The 19,153-nt window shown below is 53.2% G+C and overlaps 1 long non-coding RNA gene across 1 annotated transcript; it reads right to left on the minus strand.

The window, feature by feature from the left end:
• Nucleotides 1-89: 89 nt before the first annotated feature.
• Nucleotides 90-16,768, minus strand: LOC137212698 (uncharacterized). The gene is made up of 3 exons (XR_010937596.1): nt 16,403-16,768; nt 1,882-2,000; nt 90-763 (listed from the first exon to the last, which is right to left on the minus strand). It is a non-coding gene; the product is annotated as an uncharacterized lncRNA (long non-coding RNA).
• Nucleotides 16,769-19,153: the final 2,385 nt, after the last annotated feature.

Here is a 19,153-nt window from a genome sequence, read left to right on the forward strand (position 1 = left end):
AAGTTCTAACTTAGAGTTACTGTGGAGTGCAGTAAGAGAAAGTATGCAAGAGCATTATTTAAACTGTACAATGCCTTTTTAAAAAAAATTTTATTGGAGTATACTTGATTTACAATGTTATGTTAGTTTCAGGTGTACAGCAAAGTTATGTAAAATGCTTTAGAAATAGGCAATATTAGATCACATCGTGGATGGAATTATAAGCTCTAGAAAATTTTATCCAGAAATCACTTCTAAGGCAAGGTACATAAATTTTTTTTTTTAAATCAATTGATACTTCTTGTAGTTTGGCTAATATCAAGTGAATGCTGCATAATGTTTTTCTCCATTTAAGGCGATTACCAAAACCCCTAAAATTGCATTTAAAAAATAGATTCTAAAGCAGTAAGCGTAGGGGTGGAATTGAGTCCAGTTTGAAATCTGGTGCTTTGCAGGTGACAGGGGTCTGCCTGTGGAATAGAAATGGTGGCCCAGGTCTTGGTCCTGGTCTCTCGCCATGGTTGGTGCCTGACAAATGGCTGCCACTTTTGGGTGGAGTCTCTGAGCCTTGGTTTCTTCTGTTGTAAAATGGGGATAAAACCCACTTATCAGGCTCACTGACTGCCTCACGGTTGTTGGCTCAACGGGGAACTGGCGTGAAAGCGTCGTACAGCCCCAGTGAGAGCTGGCATTGGAGCTGGGAGCAGGGTTCCATTCTAAAGCAGGGATCACATTTTCTCCGATAAGCTTTTGTTCTCTTCTCCCTCCAGAGGATGAGTCAGCACTGTGGATCAGAAAGTCCTAATCTTAAAAATTACTCACGTGGGCCATCTTTTCTGAGACAGGCATCACCTGGAGGGCGGTCAGCAAGGACTAGCGGGGCCCAGCATTTCTGCTTCCATTGGTGTGGCAAGGGGCCTGAGAACTTGTATCTCTCACAGGTTCCCGGGACGTGCTGACGCCCAGGGACCACACTTTGAGAACCACTGATCTGTACAAAGAACGTCCCGTCCCCTCCCACCCCGAGCCCTTACATCCACTACATCAGCATCCACCCATGTTCCCCCTGGTGCTGTGCCTCTTAGCACACTGAGTCCTAAGAACCGAATGAGGTAGGGCTGCAGTCCCATTTTACATAGGAGGAAACTGAGGCTGAGAGAGGGCAGTGAAGTGCCAGAGGCCAGCTAGCCGATGCTGGGACCGGGACTTGCGCTCCGGGAGGCTGAGCTCTTATCCGGAGAAGGAGAAGGTGAGGCCTGGGCAGCCAGCCCCTGGAGTCAGCAGAGGAGCTGGTGTGCAAACCCTGGGAGTGTGTCCCTCTCTACCGCTTGTGGGTTCCTTGAGTTATCATCAGTAAATAAAAACCCATCATGGACCAGTTGCCCGTGCAGAATGGGGTGAGGGGCTCTTGGGATTTATGTTGTGAGGGGAACTTGGCTGAGGTGGAGTATATCCTATGAAAGGTGGACCCTGTGGCCTGTGAGAGCGGCCGGTTGGAGGATGTTGAGGAGAGACGTGCTCTACCCCCATCCCCACCCCTGGAGATTGTGCCCAGCGTCAACCATGCCTTAAAGAGTGGAACAAAACTGTCTTCCTGCTGCACCAAGTGGTTTCCCGTCCCTAGTTCCTAAGTGGAGACAGCGTGTTTTGTTGCAGAAAGGAGTTTTGTTGCTGCCCAGAACCCACTTGACGTTTGCACACAAGCCGGTCATGTCCCGAGGTGGCCTGCAGGTGGAGCCAGTGCACGCCGCCAGCCTGTCGTCACCAGGCTTCCTGTGGGCGCTGAGTACAGATGTGGGAGCTGTGCTGGGCACGGGGGGCACCCTGTTCAGAGCAGCGCTTGGGCAGTGCCGGCAAAAGAGAGACGTCTGTCTACAGAAGCAGAGAGGGCCTCGAACTCACCCGTGGGCAGGAGCAGCCAGTTTCCAGGTGGAGCTCCACGGAGGCCCTTTATCCTGAGGTCCACACATCGCGCCCATCCGTGCTTCGTCAGTGTTCTTCAGAGTGGCCTGTGGAGGACCCTAAAGGCAGAGGGAGGAGAACATGGTCCCAGCATCTGAAGGGGTAACTTTCAACAATGTGTTTCAGCCACCAGGGAGCCTCTGGAGGGGGCATGTGTTTCTTGCTTGTCATTGTATTAATATATCCCAGGGGTGCGTGTGCCCCAGTCGAGCTGTGTGGCACCTGTAAGATGATTGATTTGGGACTTCCCTGGTGGCGCAGTGGTTGAGAGTCCGCCTGCCAATGCAGGGGACATGGGTTCGAGCCCTGGTCCGGGAAGATACCACATGCCACGGAGCAGCTAAGCCCGTGTGCCACAACTACTGAGCCTGTGCTCTAGAGCCCACAAGCCACAACTAGGCCCGTGAGCCATGGCCGCTGAGCCTGCGTGTCCAGAGCCTGTGCTCCGCAACGGGAGAGGCCACAACGGTGAGAGGCCTGCGTACCACCAAAAAAAAAAAAAAATTCAGAAATAAAAAGCAGAGGACTTTCTAAAAAAGAATAAAATAGCGGATTTATGTAAAGGACACTAATTCATCTCTTTCCGCCTGGTATCTCACATAGGACCAGGCGTTTGTAGTAGGCACTCAGTGAAAGCAGAAGCTTGTTCTTTGAGAAGATAAATAAGATGGACACTAGCTAGACTGATGAAGAAAAAATAAAGGAAGAAGAAAAAAGTAATATCAGGAATGAGGGAGGTGCCGTTACTACAGATTCTACAGATATTAAAAGGATAAGGGAATATCACAAAGAGCTTGAAACCAGAAAATTCTGCAGGGTGTATGAAATGGACAAGTTCCTTGTGAGACACCACTGAAGCTGGCTCAAGAAGAATGGAGAACCCGAATAGCCCTAAATCAAAGAAATTTAATCTGTAGTTGAAAACTTGCTCAGAAAACTCCAGGCTCAGATGGCTTCCCTGATGAGTTACACCAGATATTGAAGAATGAAATAATACCAATTATACACAAATTCTTCCTTAATAGAACAGGGGGAAACACTCCCCAGCTCATTCTGTGAGAGCAGCACCAGCATGATTCAAAAGTAGAACGACATTAAGAGAAAACTACAGACCAATATTCCTCTTGAACGTAGATGCCAAAGTTTTAAACAAAATTTTAGCAAATTGAATCCAATCAAAAGTAAAAAGTCATGACCAAGGAAGGGTTGGGTTAACATTCAAAAATCAATGAGATGTGGATTTTAATCAATGGCAACATTCAATAGAGAGAATAGAGAGAAATTGAGATGTTTAAGAAACCCTGAATAGGATCAGGTTACGCTGGCAGGTTCCCCAAGAGAAAGAATCTGGCAAACAGCAGAGAACCTACTGATTCTTAAGAACAAAGACTAGATAATGACATAATCCTCAGCTGACTGATAATCTATGTACAGCATTGTTTTCTCCAGGGAGCAGGGATTACTGGCGTATTTTTTGATATACAGGATGACCTATATTTGTAAATGCACATATTAATGCTGAAGCTAAAATAGTAGTAGTGGGGGAGGGATGGAGTGGGAGGTTGGGGTCAGCAGATGTAAGCTTTTATATGTAGAATAGATAAACAACAAGGTCCTACTATGTAGCACAGAGAACTATATTCAATATCCTATGGTAAATCATAATGGAAAAAACAATTTTTTAATGTGTATATACATATATGTACGTATATATAATTGAATCACCTTGCTGTACAGCAGTAACTAACACAACATTGAAAATCAGCTGTATTTCAATAAGAAAAAATAGTAGTAGTTGTTTCTTAGGGCAGTGTGCTGTTATGTGTAGCAGAAATAAGGTGTTCTTTGCTTAACTAAAAAAAAAAAAAATCAATGTAGCTTACCATATTACTCCAATAACAAGGAAAAACAATAGCATCTCAATAGATGCCAAAAAAAAAAAAAAGCATTAGACAAAATTAAACATCCATTTGTGTAAAGTTTCTCAGCAAAGTAGGGATGGAACGGGACGTCCACAATATAAGTGCGTCTAGGAATTCCCTGGTGGCGCAGTGGTTAAGAATCCATCTGCCAATGCAGGAGACATGGCTTTGAGCCCTGGTCCAGGAAGATCCCATATGCTGTGGAGCAGCTAAGCCCATGCACCACAACTACTGAGCCTGCGCTCTAGAGCCCGTCAGCCACAACTGCTGAGCCCATCTGCTGCAACTACTGAAGCCCATGCGCCTAGAGCCCATACACTGCAACAAAGAGGAGCCACCACAATAGGAAGCCCGTGCACCGCAACGAAGAGTACCCCCCTCACTACAACTAGTGAAAGCCCACGCGCAGCAGCAAAGACCCAACGCAGCCAAAAATGAATAAATAAATAAATTTATTTAAAATATACATATAGGGCTTCCCTTGTGGCACAGTGGTTGAGAGTCTGCCTGCCGATGCAGGGGACACAGGTTTGTGTCCCGGTCCAGGAAGATCCCACATGCTGCGGAGCAACTAAGCCCGTGTGCCACAACTGCTGAGCCTGCACTCTAGAGCCCGTGAGCCACAGCTACTGAGTCTGCACGCCACAACTACTGAAGCCCGTGCACCTAGAGCCCGTGCTCTGCCACCTCAATGAGAAGCTTGCGTACCACAATGAAGAGTAGCTTCTGCCTGCCGCAACTAGAGAAAGCCCACACACAGCAAGAAAGACCCAATACAGCCAAAAATAAATAAAATAAATTTTTAAAAAAATTGTTTGTTTACATCTCCTTTCTGATGTTTCATTGTTAGTGTAAAGAAATACAACCAATTTCTGTATGTTAAACTTGTATCCCGCAACCTTGCTGAATTCATTTATCAGTTATAGTAGTGTTTGTATGGAGTCTTCAGGGTTTTCTATATATAGTGTTCTGTCATCTGCATATAATGACAATTTTACCTCTTCCCTGCCAATTTGACTACTTTTTTTTTTTTTTTTTTGCTTGTCTGATTGCTATGGCTAAGATTTCCAATACTGTGTTGAAGAAAAGTGGTGAAAGTGGGCATCCTTTGTCTTACTCCAGATTTTAGGGGGAAGGATTATCAGTATTTCACCATTGAGTATTATATTGGCTGTGGGTTTGTCATAAATAGCTTTTATTATTTGAGATATATTCCCTCTATTCCACTTTTTAAGGGTTTTTATCATGAATAGATGTTGAATTTTATCAGATTTTTTTCTGCATCTATTGTGATGATCATGTGGTTTTTATCTTTTCTTTTGTTGATGTGGTGTATCACATTGATTGATTTGTGTATGTTGAACCATCCTTGTGCCCCTGGGATGAATCCAACTTGGTCATGGTGTATGATCTTTTTTATGTATTGTTGGATTCAGTTTCCTAATTTTTTTAAATATAAATTTATTTATTTATTTATTTTTGGCTGCATTGGGTCTTCATTGCTGCACATGGGCTTTCTCTAGTTGCGCTGAGCGGGGGCTACCCTTCGTTGTGGTGCACAAGCCTCTCATTGCGGTGGCTTCTCCTGCAGAGCGCAGGCTCTAGGTGCGCAGACTTCAGTAGTTGTGGCACATGGGCTCAGTAGTTGTGGCTCGCAGGCTCAGTAGTTGTGTTGCATGGGCTTAGTTGTCCGTGGCATGTGGGATCTTCCCGGACCAGGGCTCAAACCCATGTCCCCTGCATTGGCAGGCAGGTTCCTAACCACTGCGCCACCAGGGAAGTCCAGTTTGCTAATATTTTGTTGAGAATTTTTGCATCTATATTCATCAAAGATATTGGCCAGTAATTTTCTTTTTTGGTGGTGTCTTTGTCTGGGTTTGATGTCAGGGTGATGGTAGCTTCATATAATGTCTTTGGGAGTGTTCCCTCTTCAGTCTTTTGGAAGAGTTTGAGAAGAATTGGTATAAATTCATCTTTGTATGTTTGGTAGAATTCGCTTGTGAAGCCACCTGGTCCTGGACTTTTGTTTGTAGGGAGGTTTTTTTTGTTTTGTTTTCATTTATTTTATTTATTTATTTTTGGCTACATTAGGTCTTCATTGCTGTGCGGGGGCTACTCTTCGTTGTGGTGTGTGGGCTTCTCATTGCGGTGGCTTCTCTTGTTGTAGAGCACGGGCTCTAGAGTGCAGGCTCAGTAGTTGTGGCTCACAGGCTCAGTAGTTGTGGCACACGGGCTCTAGAGTGCAGGCTCAGTAGTTGTGGCGCACGGGCTCTAGAGTGCAGGCTCAGTAGTTGTGGCGCATGAGCTTAGTTGCTCTGCGGCATGTGGGATCTTCCCGGACCAGGGCTCAAACCCGTGTCCCCTGCGTTGGCAGGCGGATTCTTAACCACTGAGCCACCAGGGAAGCCCCCTGTAAGGAGTTTTTTTATTACAGGTTTTATTTCACATCTAGTGATCGGTCTTTTCAAGTTGTCTGTTTCTACTGTATTCAGTTTTGGTGGGCTGTATGTTTCTAGAAAGTTGTACATTTCTTCTAGGTTGTCGAATTTGTTGGCACATGATAATTCATAGTGCTCTCTTCCGGTGTTTTGTGCTTCTGCAGTATCAGTTGTGACTTCTCCTCTTGCACTTCTTGTTTTGTTTATTTGGGTTTTCTCTTTTCTTCATGGTGAGCCTTTGCCCAGCATTCTCCAGCTCTCCCTGAGCCAAGGGACAGCGCAGGAAGCCCCAAGATGGAATCCACACTTCCTGCTCTCACCATGTTTTGCATACGCCCTTCTGGTGTCACTAAGCTCTTTTATTTTTTTTTAATTGAAGTGTAGTTAATTTATAATGTGTTAGTTTCAAGTGTATAGCACAGTGATTCAGTTATATATGCATATATATCTCTCTCTATATATATTCTTTTTCAGATTCTATTCCATTATGGGTTATAATCACTAAGCTCTTTTAATCATTACACATCTCCCTTGGTAGATGAATTTCTTAAAAGAATTACAAGGACGTTTTCCTTCCCATCTTGAAGGGTCTATGGAGGACTCAGGTGGGGTGGCTGCTGTCACTGCTGCCGCAGACCCCTGGGATCTGCTCATGGCCCTGAGTGCCCTCCCGGCTTTGCTGGCCTCCCCCATTGCAGCCCCTGCAAAGTTGCTTTTGGGGACTGGCCCAGGGAGGAGCCAGGAGTGCCGCGAGTTCACGTCCCCCGGGGCCGCCCTCCCCTGTGGAACCCCTGGATTGGCTTCTTCCTCTTGCAGAGTGTTACAAAGCCTGCTCCTCTCCGCCCTCGCGGTCTCCCCTGGGGCCACTTCCCCAAGAAGCCACCCGCACCCACGTCCTCTCCCGGGAGTCAGCTTCTGACCACCCATCCTGAGCCTCCAGACACCTTTCAAATGAACGTGACAGGAATCCCAGGGGTGCCCAGTACACGGCCCTGCATACAGGTACCTCGGCATGGCGGCCATGCCTCTGCGCTCTCCCCTGACCTTCATATCACCTTCCTTCAGGTGACTTGATACCCCAGCCTGTGGCTTGGGAACATCACAGCGGACCTGCCAGTGTCCTGAAGCATCCAGGAGACTGGCGGGGGCCCAGCGCCTCCCCCACCCCACAAAGGGACTCCTGTGGGGAGCACAGGAGCCGCCTGTCCTGGAGGCTGGGGTTCTACCTCCTGCAAACAATGGCCGGACTCAGTGCAGACACTGCCATTGAAGTGCGGGCATTCTGTCTTTTGAAAAGGGCAGAGAGGAGCCTTGTGTTTGCATCTCCTCTCTGGCCTCAAAACCCAGTGGCTTTTCCAGTGAAAGCAGCACTGTGGCCTCCCAGGCCCTCACCCGGGGAGCCGGAGCAGCTCCAAAGTCCATCCCGTGTGCTGAGGCGCCGCTGGCCTCAGAGCCTCTGCCAGCCTTCGAGTGGGGTCCCTGGGTCCCCATCCCTGCCAAGAAGCCCTTTCCACAGGTGAGCTGTGCCTGAGCTCCAGGCACTGCCTAGAGGTCTCCGCACCCCACCTTCAGGAAGGAAGCAGGGCTCTGCCCTCACTCCCCAGATCCCTGCCCTCGAGCCCCAGCACCCTGGAGACAGTGGCCCAGGAGAGGTGATTCAAGTGCACTGGACAGGGCCGCAGCCCCCTTCCAAAAGGAAGCAGGTGCAGAATGATTGAAAATAAGGCCTCTCTGAAATGGCTTCAGCCACGGCGGTGGCTCTCAAAGTGGGGTCCCGGGGCCACTGCAGCGGCAGCAGCATCTGGGAACCGGTAGGAAATGCAGGTCCTCAGGCCCCACCCAGACCTGCGGCATCACACACTCGGGGAGGCAGCGGCCTGTGCTTTAAGGAGCCCTCAAGGAGCTTCTGATTACACAAATTCAAGACCCTTGGAAGAGCCTGCCTCTGAAGGAAGCCTGGAGCAGAGGCTCCAGCAAGGTCATCAGCCACCTGCAGTTCTGCCCAGCCAGTGAGTCAGACGTGAGCACAGCAGGTTTTCCTACCACAGGGCCCAGTGCCCAGGTGTCACCGGGGAAGAGCTGCGTATCTGAACACTTGCTTCCCTTCCCTCCCCGCGATCCCTGACCAAGGCTGGGGGCCCCACCGCACCAGTGTCTGGGGGCCACAGTTAGTCTTGTGGCCCTAAGCTCAATTTCTGGTGACCTGGAGGGTGGCCTTGGGCCCAGTGTCATCTCCCCTCCAGCCCCCTGGTGCACCCAGGTAGCAGGCTGAGCTGGCCCGCTGCCTCCCAGCCACTGTTTGAGCACAAGGCTGGGCATCAGAGGTCCTGCCGTCCTGCCTGGCTCTGTCCCCTCGCTCCAGGAGACGGACTGTCTTCCAGTCCCCGGTTTGCAGTCAAATACAGGTATAACACAGATGGAGCTAGTGTCACTACTGGCCAGGACCTCCCCTGGGCCCTTCCCACCCACACTGTCCCTCTGTTCACCAGGCCCCTCCCACAGGTGGGCCACCTGCACCCGACACCTACAGCCAGGTGCTAGCATCCCAGCTTGTGAGCCAATGCGAGCTGACCTACATTTACCTGAAGGCGGCCATTGGACCGTACAGAGCCACCCTCGGGACAGCCCAACTCCACTCTTGCCCCTCCTGTAAACCAAGGCAGACCAGAAGGAGACCAGGCTCCAGTGTCCACAGACGTCCATCCCAAGATGCTCTCACTTGGCTTGTCTTCATGTCGGCCTGGACAGGACAGGATTCCTGGGGAACCCAAGGAAAGCATTGGGGCTCCTGGGCCTCCTGGAAGCAGAACTGGATCTGGGAGAAGGAAGGTCTCGGCATCCCTTAGGCCTCCCCCTGCTAGCATTTCTTCTCCCTGGTGCCTGTTCTGCCCACTCCTCTCCTCCTCCTGGTCTTGGCCCGAGGATGAGGTCATGATGCTGTGTGGGGCCCATGTGACATTTTGCTGCATTACCCTCCTCTCTGGGGCATCTCCCCTCCTCTCTTCCTGGTCCAGATACCTGAGGGGGACATCTGACTGGCCCAGCCCATCTTTCTGCACCAGGCTACAGGGCATGGCCAGCCTGTGCGTGAGCTGCCTTCAGGTCAGGTGTCCACCTGATCCAATCGGTGTGACAAGCAGAGACTGGCAGCCGGCTTTCCTTCACGACAGCTCTGACCATCACCTCTCACTCCATTGACTGGGCTTTGAAATTCTTGATTGTAAAAGCCCCCAAGTTCGTGAAGTTATATTTAACCTTTAAAGATTGATGTGTCGAGTATGTCAACCCAGTGATCCTGACCTAGAAGTCCAGGTTTGGTGGCAGTGCTGTGGGTGTGTGCTGGGTCCTGGTGCCAGGGGCCTGTCTGGACACCTGCATGCCCCCTTCTCCGGCTAGGAGCCCAAGTCCACTCGTGTTCTCTCCAGGTGGGAACTGAACAGACCAGAGGAAGACACGTGTTTGCAGAGCCTCTGGTTTCTCTGCCCAGACAGCGAGGACTCGCTGGTCACCGCCACTCTTCTTCAGGGAAGACTGAGGCTGGCCCTCAGGACCAGGGTTCTCAGGGTGAACCTGGGGTCCGGGTGATGGCCACGACCAGCCTCTCTGACCGCCACGGGGAGTGGTTAACAAACCCCTGGGCTGGCGGAGGGACGCCTTTCTTCCAGGAAATTAGTTCAGGAGAGCTTGGTGGCCTGGATCAGGTCTCCTGTTAAAGAGTAACTTACACCCCATATTACATTTGAGTCCCGGGAGTAAATATCCAGGGGAAGTGTTTATTTTAACGGGTGAACAAAGCATCCTTTGTGGGCCAGCTCTGCCAGCGCCAGGATCTCCTTTGATAGGAACTGGCTGGCACAGCCCCTGGGAACATGCAGCCTTGTGGTTGACCAGTTAACCACTTTCCAGGTGGGTTTATCCACTCTGGTCTTTGCTTTCCCAAGCACGGGATTGCTGGGGCTGTCAGCACCCCCTCCAGACCCTCCACGTCAGAGTGGGATGGGATCTCTCTCCCTCTTCTGGAGTGAAGGTGCCACGTGCCTTCAGAGGGGGCCGTCCAAACCTGAACGTCTAGGTCAGGGTTGTTGGGCTGACACCCCATGTACCACAGCTCTGGGGTCTCGCGGTGTCTCCCAGACCCTCCTGGAAGCAGCTCCACAGATCGGCTGGCTCTAAACCCTCCCCACTGGCTGCACCCCTGTGTCTCCCAGGAAGGAGCTTTGCTAAAATACACTTTTTCTGGGCCCCAGCCTGGATGACTCGATTAAATTGCTGGGGGTGAGAGTCTGGCACTTGTACTTAAAAAAAATAGCTAAAAGATAAAAACCTCCTTTGTCTGATTCAAAACAATGTCGGGAGAAGGGGAACTGGGTAGAGTATAAATAAAACAAGATGGGCATGAGTTGATGGTTGATACCGGGATATGAAAGTTCAGTATAAATCCTGTCTACTTCTGTAAAAAGTTCGATGTAAAATATTAACAATGTTCCACATAATGAAAGTTTTTAGAAAATGCTCCCCAAGAGATTCTGCTCTGCAGCCAAACTGAGAGCTCCAGAAGTGAACCCCACGGGGTTTACTGGGAGGAAGGCTGCTTGGGCGAGATACAGACTCAGAAAGCAGAGGTGCTACTAACCCCAATGCAGCAGCCTGTGGTCAGCTCGCTCCGTTCCTCCTGAACACCGGGCTCTGTCTGATCCAGGTAACGGCGTGTGGGATGGAATCTGAGGGTCTCCACTGTAAGTCAGGAAGCCTGAAGGGCCAGAGGTAGCTGGTCCAAGTCATACAGCCAGGAGAGCAGCAGGGCCTGGGGTGCACAGAACCTGCAGACCAAGCCCAGGGACGCTCCTCCCTGGGACTCTTGTGGGAAGGCCCCGACTGACAGCCTGCTGGCAGCGATGCCCCTGAGCTGCTGGGCACAAGTGGCCTTGTGAATAAGCCAGTGGCTTCTAAGGGGACAGGCACAACGTGGTCAGGTGGGGCACAGCCCTGGGAAACCAGGCCGAAAATGCTGCATGGGTGCTGGCACCATGGACACACCCCGGCCGCACCCACCCCACCCCTCGGGATTGCCTTGGCCTCTTTCAGCCAAATGCCTGGGAAGTGGGTCAGCTGAGGCAGGCGCATGTAGGGAGTGTGGGGCAAGGTCCATCTCCCGGCAGGTGCTCCTAAGTCTGAGAAGGTTTGGTGACTTCCCGCCACAGGTGGGCAGGCCAGCAGTGAGTCAGGAGGAAGCAGCGCGTTGAGGAGGCTGGAGGCCACTTCCCTGCGTCCTTCCACCTCTTCAGGAAGCCCGCCCCAATCAGCACCTTGGCCGGCTCGGCCTTTGTGGGAAGCACTGCAGGTCACACCCTGGGCCCGCCCGGGTGGCCTGGTCTTTCCGGCACGTGCCTCACCCTGACATAAGTCCTGGGGAATGAGCACCTGGCAGAGTACATCCAGAGCTGGTGTCCTGGGGATGTGGGGGACAGACGTGGGCAGTACCTGCCCCTGCCCCTGGGCCCGCCTGGCATGGCAGTGGGCCCAGGCCATGTGTCCTGGAGGACAGGGCCCACTCGGTCATCGCTCAGCCCTGAGCACCCCGGCCACAGAGTCTCAGGGGAGTCGGGCCCCGGAAGGGAGAGCGAGCGTGTGGCCGGGCGGGGCCTGCAGAATTCTTCGGCTTCCAGCGGAGGGCCAGCTTCCTGCCTGATCCATCCAGAATCGCTGAGACTCCCAGAGGCCCTGATTGATTTCCTCCCTCGGGCATCTGGACTCTGCCCTTGGGGTCCCCTTCACCTGCCACTCCTTTGTGCTCCACACTCAGCAGTCCCACCTGCCCCTCTCCCAGTCCCTGCCAGGCCCAACCCTCAAACAGCTGGAGGTGACGCTGGGCAAGTCACCCAACCTCTCTGAGCCTCAACTTCCTCATCCATAAAATGGGCATGCTGACTCCTGTGGGGGCCATTGCTGTAGCCTTGGGTCCTCCGCAGCAGACGCAGGTCATAAGGAAGATCTATGCACACTGACAGGATCTCCAAGATTTAGTCTGCTCAAGGGAAAAGCAGTTTACAGCATGACACATACAGAGCGACACCCTTTGAGTTTAAACACACGCACAGGCACAACACTCAAACTATGTGTTTATGTAGGCACGAGCTTGTGTATCAGTAAAAATCTGGCAAACTAGGCGCCGAAACAAAACGGGATATACCAGGAGTCGGGGGGCACAATAAAGGGGCTTGATCAAGATGGATTTGGATTTTATTGGTAACACTGTGATTTATATGAGACTGTGTTCAAGAATTAGCTGTGTGTGGGACTTTCCTGGTGGCACAGTGGTTAAGAATCCACCTGCCAACGCAGGGGACACGGGTTCGAGCCCTGGTCCGGGAAGGTCCCATATGCTGCAGAGCAACTAAGCCCGTGCGCCACAACTACTGAGCCTGCGCTCTAGAGCCCGCGAGCCACAACTACTGAAGCCCGTGCACCTAGAGCCCGTGCTCTGCAACAAGAGAAGCCCCTGCAATAATAAGCCCGCGCACCGCAACGAAGAGTAGCCTGCGCTCGCTGCAACTAGAGAAAGCCTGTGCGCAGCAACAGAGAACCAACACAGCCAAAAATAAATTAATTAATTAATTACTTTTTTTAAAAAAAGAATTACTGTGTGATTTCAAATAAATAAAAATGTAAATTGCACCCTCCTTGCAAGGGCAAGAAGAATTACACCCTGAGAGCCTAACGCAGCCCTGCCCTCCTGCCTGGCTTCTCTCACCTTCTTGGCACCTCTGTTCCGGGAACCGTCCCCCAGCCAGGTCGGTTATTCACTCAACAAGCAGGTGCTGCTGCCTCTATGCTGGCCTCAGCCTGGACTCTGGGTCAGAGGCGGTTCCAAGGTGGGCCTGACCTGACCTGGAGAGGCTCCCAGCCCCGAGGGACACTGCAGGCAGACTTGATGCCCAGCTCGGCTTCCACATGTGTCTCCTAAATGTTTGGAGGTGCCAGAAAACCCAGCAATAGTATTTTTCAGGTCAAACACACACGAATAAACATTTACTTCCAAAAAGAAAGTTTGTCAGACCAAGATAGATTAGCCAAACAGTAAAACACGCAGCAGAACTAAAGGAGGCTGGATAACCTGCACCCCAACACCAATGAAGTCACAGGAAACAGGTGACTTGGAGGCTTTTTCACGCCCCTGCAACCCCCCTGCAAGGTGTTCTGAACTTGAGACCCTCCTAGCGGACCCCTTAGGCACCAGCGTTGATTGCAGCACCCACCAGCATTCTGCACTTGGCCCTGCCTCTTCTCAGCACCCGCCCCTTTCTGATATCCTTTCGCATTCACTACTCTCAGCCCAAACCAGGCCCAGGCGTCTCTAAGCCAAGTGTACCCATGAGCTACCTGTCCCCGGGGCACAGTTGGCAAACACAGAAGGCCTGCTCTGGGCGAGATCCTGGGGACGCAGCATCCAGACACAAGCCCAGCTTCCCAGGTCACCCCAGGGGCTCTGGGAGGTTCCCCAGATCTGGCCACCCTCGCCCCCGAAGTTTCACACCTAGACCTGGGGAAAATGTGTTTTGGGGTCGGTGGAATGCAGTCCCCAGGAGGGCGCCAAGAAAAACAAGTTCCAAGGTTGGCCTCCCAGGAGGTCACACCTGCTGCCTGGTCACCGCTGGGCTCTGGGAGCCCCTGCTCCCCGAAGATGGGCGGCAGCATCGTGTCTATAGCATCAGGGCCTGGAGAGCCGAGTGTGGGCGGGGAGCTGGGAGACGGGGGAAGGGCTTGGAATGGTTCTAATCAAATTCAGCCACTTAGTACTGTGTGGCTTTGGACATGTGAACGTCGTCCCCCAAGCCTCAGTTTCCGTATCTGTAAAATGGAGTTGTGACGGCCACATCAGCAACTCACGGTGAGACTTCATGAGAATGAATTAGGTGATCTGTGTTCCTCAGGACATGATGCTCTGGTTTGGGCTAAGGGGCTCGTCACTAAAATCAGGGCCACAGAAATGCACAGCACAGAGTTCCTCTGCAGGACGCCCGTCTTCCGTGCTCCCCAGAGGAGCCTCATGCACGCAGCCCAGCCTAGGTCTTCAGCTGCCTGCGCGTGGCTGAAAGGGGTCACCCCGCGCCCGCCAGCTCTCAGTGGCCTCCCCTAAGCCCGGGAAGCACCAGGGTATCAGAGCAGCCCAGCCCCAGATCCGGCAGCAGGAAGCAGCTGGAGAAGCAAGATGGGCAGTCACCCTGTGGGCTGTGGCCACCAGCGGCTGGAGGACTGTGCCAGCATCTGCTCTCAGTCCCCACTCCTGCCCTCACCTCCCAGGACTGTGCAGAAAATACCCTCATTTTTGGTCAGCTTTAGGTTGGGAGGCCGGGGTGCAGACCCTGTCTGTCTGCCAGCAGCCTTACCCAGCTGTGTCCCAAAGGACGGTGACTAAATCTTTTTTGTCATCCTGCTGCTGATACTGATGAATTGCAACAGTCTGCGTCACCTCCCCATCCATGAACCATGAACCAAGCTAATAGCACCACCCACTCAGTGCTCACAGGTCTTTATCGTGAGCTTGGATCGCTTCCGTAATCAAAAAATAACAACAGGGCACTTTAAAAACAATAAAGTAATAATCCCCCAGCCCAGCCAGCCAGGGCAGCATCAGTGAGATCGCGTGGGGAGGGGCTTCCTGAGCTCCCGGCCATTCGGTGTCCAGACATCCCACACCAGCAGCCTGACCACCCACGATGGGCACTGGTGTTATTACCACGATCACGGTCACAGCGGCCGCGCCTCGAGGAAGCCACAGGATGGTTCAGCTCCCACTGCCCCAGCCTTTCATTAGCGGCTGTGCCAGTGCCCTCTGTCCACGTCCAGAGCGTTTCTGCCCCTTTGTCACCAGCTAAGGCTGTGCAGGTGCTGCCTTCTACCAGGAAGGACAGACAGACCCTGCCCCCAGACCTGCTCTTGGTGGGGGCCCTCGGGCAGCCCTCGCGGTCCGTACCCCACGAAGCCAACTCCTGACTCCCAACCCAGACCCAAGGCCTCAGTGTCCCCCATGTACTTAGAAAAGCTTGCAGGGCTGGGACCAGGGTCAAGCGAGTGAAGTGCCCAGGGCCCATCGCTGAAGGGGAGCTCATTCTAAGGGCCCACGACACTGCCCGACGCTGCCCAGCCCCTCCAGTGCCCCTCCCCTGCCCTGTCCCAGCCCTGGGAGCTTAGACCTTTGAAGTGGCTTTACCAAAGGGCCTCAGAGGCCAGAGCCACTTCCACTGGATGAGGATTTTTAAATAAATAAAATGTTTTGGGTTTTGTTTTTTTTCTTTTTGCGGTACGCGGGCTTCTCACTGTTGTGGCCTCTCCCGTTGCGAAGCACAGGCTCCGGACGTGCAGGCTCAGCGGCCATGGCTCACGGGCCCAGCCGCTCCATGGCATGTGGGATCTTCCCGGACCAGGGAACGAACCCGTGTCCCCTGCATCGGCAGGCGGACTCTCAACCACTGCGCCACCAGGGAAGCCCTATTTATTTTTTAATTGAAGTATAGTTGATTTACAATGTTGTGTTAGCTTCAGGTGTACAGCAAAGTGATTCAGTTATATACGTATGTAGGTATGTGTATATATATATATAGATAGATAGCTATAGATATTCTTTTGAGATTCTTTTCCCTTATAGATTATTACAAAATATTGAGTATAGTCCCTTGGGTAAAATTTTTAAATGCCAAACCCAACTTACAAACACTGATACAGTTTAAAGTTTACATTTCCCAGTGTCACCTCTCACTCGCCCTGAACCCCCTGAATTAACCTCACTGGAGCAGGTGCCAAAGGCTCACAGCTGAGGGTGGCTCCAGGCGGGCACGGCCCCCATCCCCGCTCTGTGCCCGCGCTTCCCAGCAGCCTGGAGGCGACGCTCAGCCTGTGGTCCTCAGAGCCAGGGCCCAACGCAGCCTGCGGGGACAGAGCAGGTGAGGAGGGGGACAGAGGCCGCTGGAGCTCGGGCGTCACCCGGCAGTGACGTCACTCTTGCTCTGTCGGCCTCTCAGGGAGGCAGTCCCGGTACTAACCCACTTCCTCCTCCGGCTCCATGATTCACCGGCACTCGGGCCATCATCGCACCTGACTCACCTTCAGCATCAACTGAGTGTGGCCGGAAGATGACCGACTCCGCGGGGACCCAGGGGCAGGAGGGGAACGTGGGGTGGAGGCGGGGCGGCTGGCAGGAGCTGCAGGTGCTTCTCTGTTGCGGCCTCAGAGAGAAACCCTGCTTCCTGCAGGGGGCAGCAGCCCTTCGCGTCCGCACGGTACTTTACAGTTTACACAGCTCCGTCTCCCATTCTCTTAGGGAGGCGGAAGCTGAATTACCTTTTGGCTGATGGGGAAACAGAGGTCGCAGGGGACCTTGACTGCCCAGGGAGGGACACAGCAGAATGGCAGGCCGGCCTCGGGGCCACACGCAGTGCCTTCCCGCTGCATCGGGCAGAAGCTGGAATCGGTGGGTCCTGGGGCAGTGCCGGGAGGATGAGCTGGGAGCGGCTGCAGCGCTGGCTGGTCTTTGGAAAGATAGTCATGAGCCCCACCCCTGCCTCTTCGCAGGCCTTCAATCTAACCTGCCTGGGAAAGGTTAGAGGTCAGAGGCAGCTCCAGAGGGGGCAGCCCCTCTGGGTGAGGGTTGGGCAGAGGTGTGGGAGGCGCCACATCTCTAGCACACGCACTGGGTGCTGTGTGTGTGGCTCACCCAGCCCAGCAGCCCCGGAGGGAAGCTGTCGCCAGCGGTGCACAGAAGCCATGCTGGTGGCCGGCCCCGTGAATCACAGCGCCCGCCCAGAGGCCTTGTGGCCCGTACATGTGCCTCCCGGGGCTGGGGGCCCAGGAGGCATCCGGGAAGCCAGAGAGGAGGGAGGCCCGGCAGGCGTTCCTCCCAGGCTGGGCGCGCCGAGCCCAACCTTCAGAAGAAGGAAGACGTGAGGCCTGCCAACTCCAGTCCTGCCCCGACTGGCTGTAGCGTCTATTTTTACATCCCCACTTCCCGCTTCTTTTCCTGTTCTCAGGAAAAGCTGATGGAGCTCCATGGGGCCTAGGGTTTCTCCCTGGAGCCAGAGGCAGCTGGGCAGCACCTCTGACCTGATCCAGATCCCTGAAGGGACTCTCCTCCTGCAGGTGGCCTTGGGGACACCTCTCCTGGCGAGGGCCTCGCAGGGTGGGGGACCCAGGGATGCTGTAGGAACCAGCCTCGTGCCCAGAGGGGGTGGCACCTGAGAGGCTCTGGAGCAGCCATTGCCCACTTGTCTGGTCTGTCCACCCTCGCCATCCTCTCACCCCCAGTCTCATTCTCCCAGCTCCATCCTGCTGTGACCCCAGCCTAAGTGCAAACAGAGGAAGAACCAGGAAGGAAGGAAAGAGTGGGCAGGAGAAACTGGGAAGGAAGCTGCTCACCTTTCCTTACAAAGAACAAGCTGCACATGAATTCTTGGAACCTGGCTCTGGACCCACAGCGGGGCCCCGGGCAAGGCAGCTAACTCTCCAGGCCCCGGTGTCCTCACCTGTGAAACGGGTCCGCGGCTGCAGGGGTGATGAGTGACACTTGGGCTCGCTCCGAGGCACAGCCACGGCAGGAAGGCCACGTTAGTTCTTAGGCCACCAGCACTCAGAATCCAGCTCTGGGCAGCTCAGGCCAAAAGGAGACAGTCAGGAAGGAGGTGAGGCGTCTCCCAGGTCAAGAAGGAGCGCGACCAGCGAGCCTGCAGCGCTGACCTTGGGGGGCCTTCAAGAGGCACAGCAGGCTCAGTGCCCCCCAAATTGTTTTTATTTCTTCTCAAATCGGAAGGAAAAGAAATGAGCTTTTAGGTTGAAGAAAATATTTCCACATATAATATGCATATACTCGTCTTTATGCCAACATGTTTGGAAAATGTCATTTTTAATATTCTTTTATGGATGAGGAAGGGCCCCTGCCGCCAGGTGTGGCCCTCAGGGCTCCTCTGTGGGCCAATCAGAGCCAGATTTCCAGGAAGGAAATTCTGATTGGTCAGCTTGAGTCAGGGGCCCACGCCGAGACCAGCAACTGAGGCCAGTAGGCAGGGTGACCAGGCCCAGACTTGGCCACTGGGCACCCCATGTAAGGGGCTTTCCTGGAGAAGGGAAGTGGCTGGGAGCCCCACGGTGTGGGTCTACGCTGATCATTGGGTCCCCTCCAGGGGCTGCTGTTAGATTCTCCTGTTTCAGGGCTGGGCACCATCCTTTGTTCGGCCTCCGTGCACTCAGAGACGGACATCCACCAGGGACGCTGACAGCTGCCTCCTGAGTGCAGGGGACTTCGGGCCGCAGGCAGGGCTGGAGGCCTCACCACCAGCTTTGGATCTGCTGCCCTCAGAGCAGCCCAGCAGAGACCACTGTGGCCATGACCACTTTCAAGGTCAGCATTGCCAGTCCTGACCTTGGCCAGGGGAAGCCTCAGGGACACTCCTGAGTGCCTGTAGTTTGCGGGAGGGGCCACCAGGGTGGGCGTCCACCAGGCTCCCCTGATCGGTGGGGTGGAGAGGGACTCTGGGCCAAAGGAATTTGGGATGCGGTACAGTATGGTCCATCCTTGCTGGCCGTGGTGGACTTCTTTGGTCCCCTCCGGTCCCAGTGATAAAAAAGACTTGGATTTAAAGCCGATCTGGCCTTAGACCAACAGTGGGACTCTGAGAGCTCTTTCCTCTCTGAGCCTTGTTTTCCTCTTTTGTAAAGAAACTCAACTGCAGGGAGCAGACCTCATAGCATTGCAGGGGCAGCAGGGACAGGAGAAGGGTCAGGAGAACTCCAGAGACAGGACAGATTCTCAGCTAACATCTTCCACCCCTCACTCTGTGCTCTTGCTGGGTCCTTTAGGGCAAC

This window comes from Pseudorca crassidens, chromosome 1 (genome assembly GCF_039906515.1).
Source record: "Pseudorca crassidens isolate mPseCra1 chromosome 1, mPseCra1.hap1, whole genome shotgun sequence".
Taxonomy (NCBI): domain Eukaryota; kingdom Metazoa; phylum Chordata; class Mammalia; order Artiodactyla; family Delphinidae; genus Pseudorca; species Pseudorca crassidens.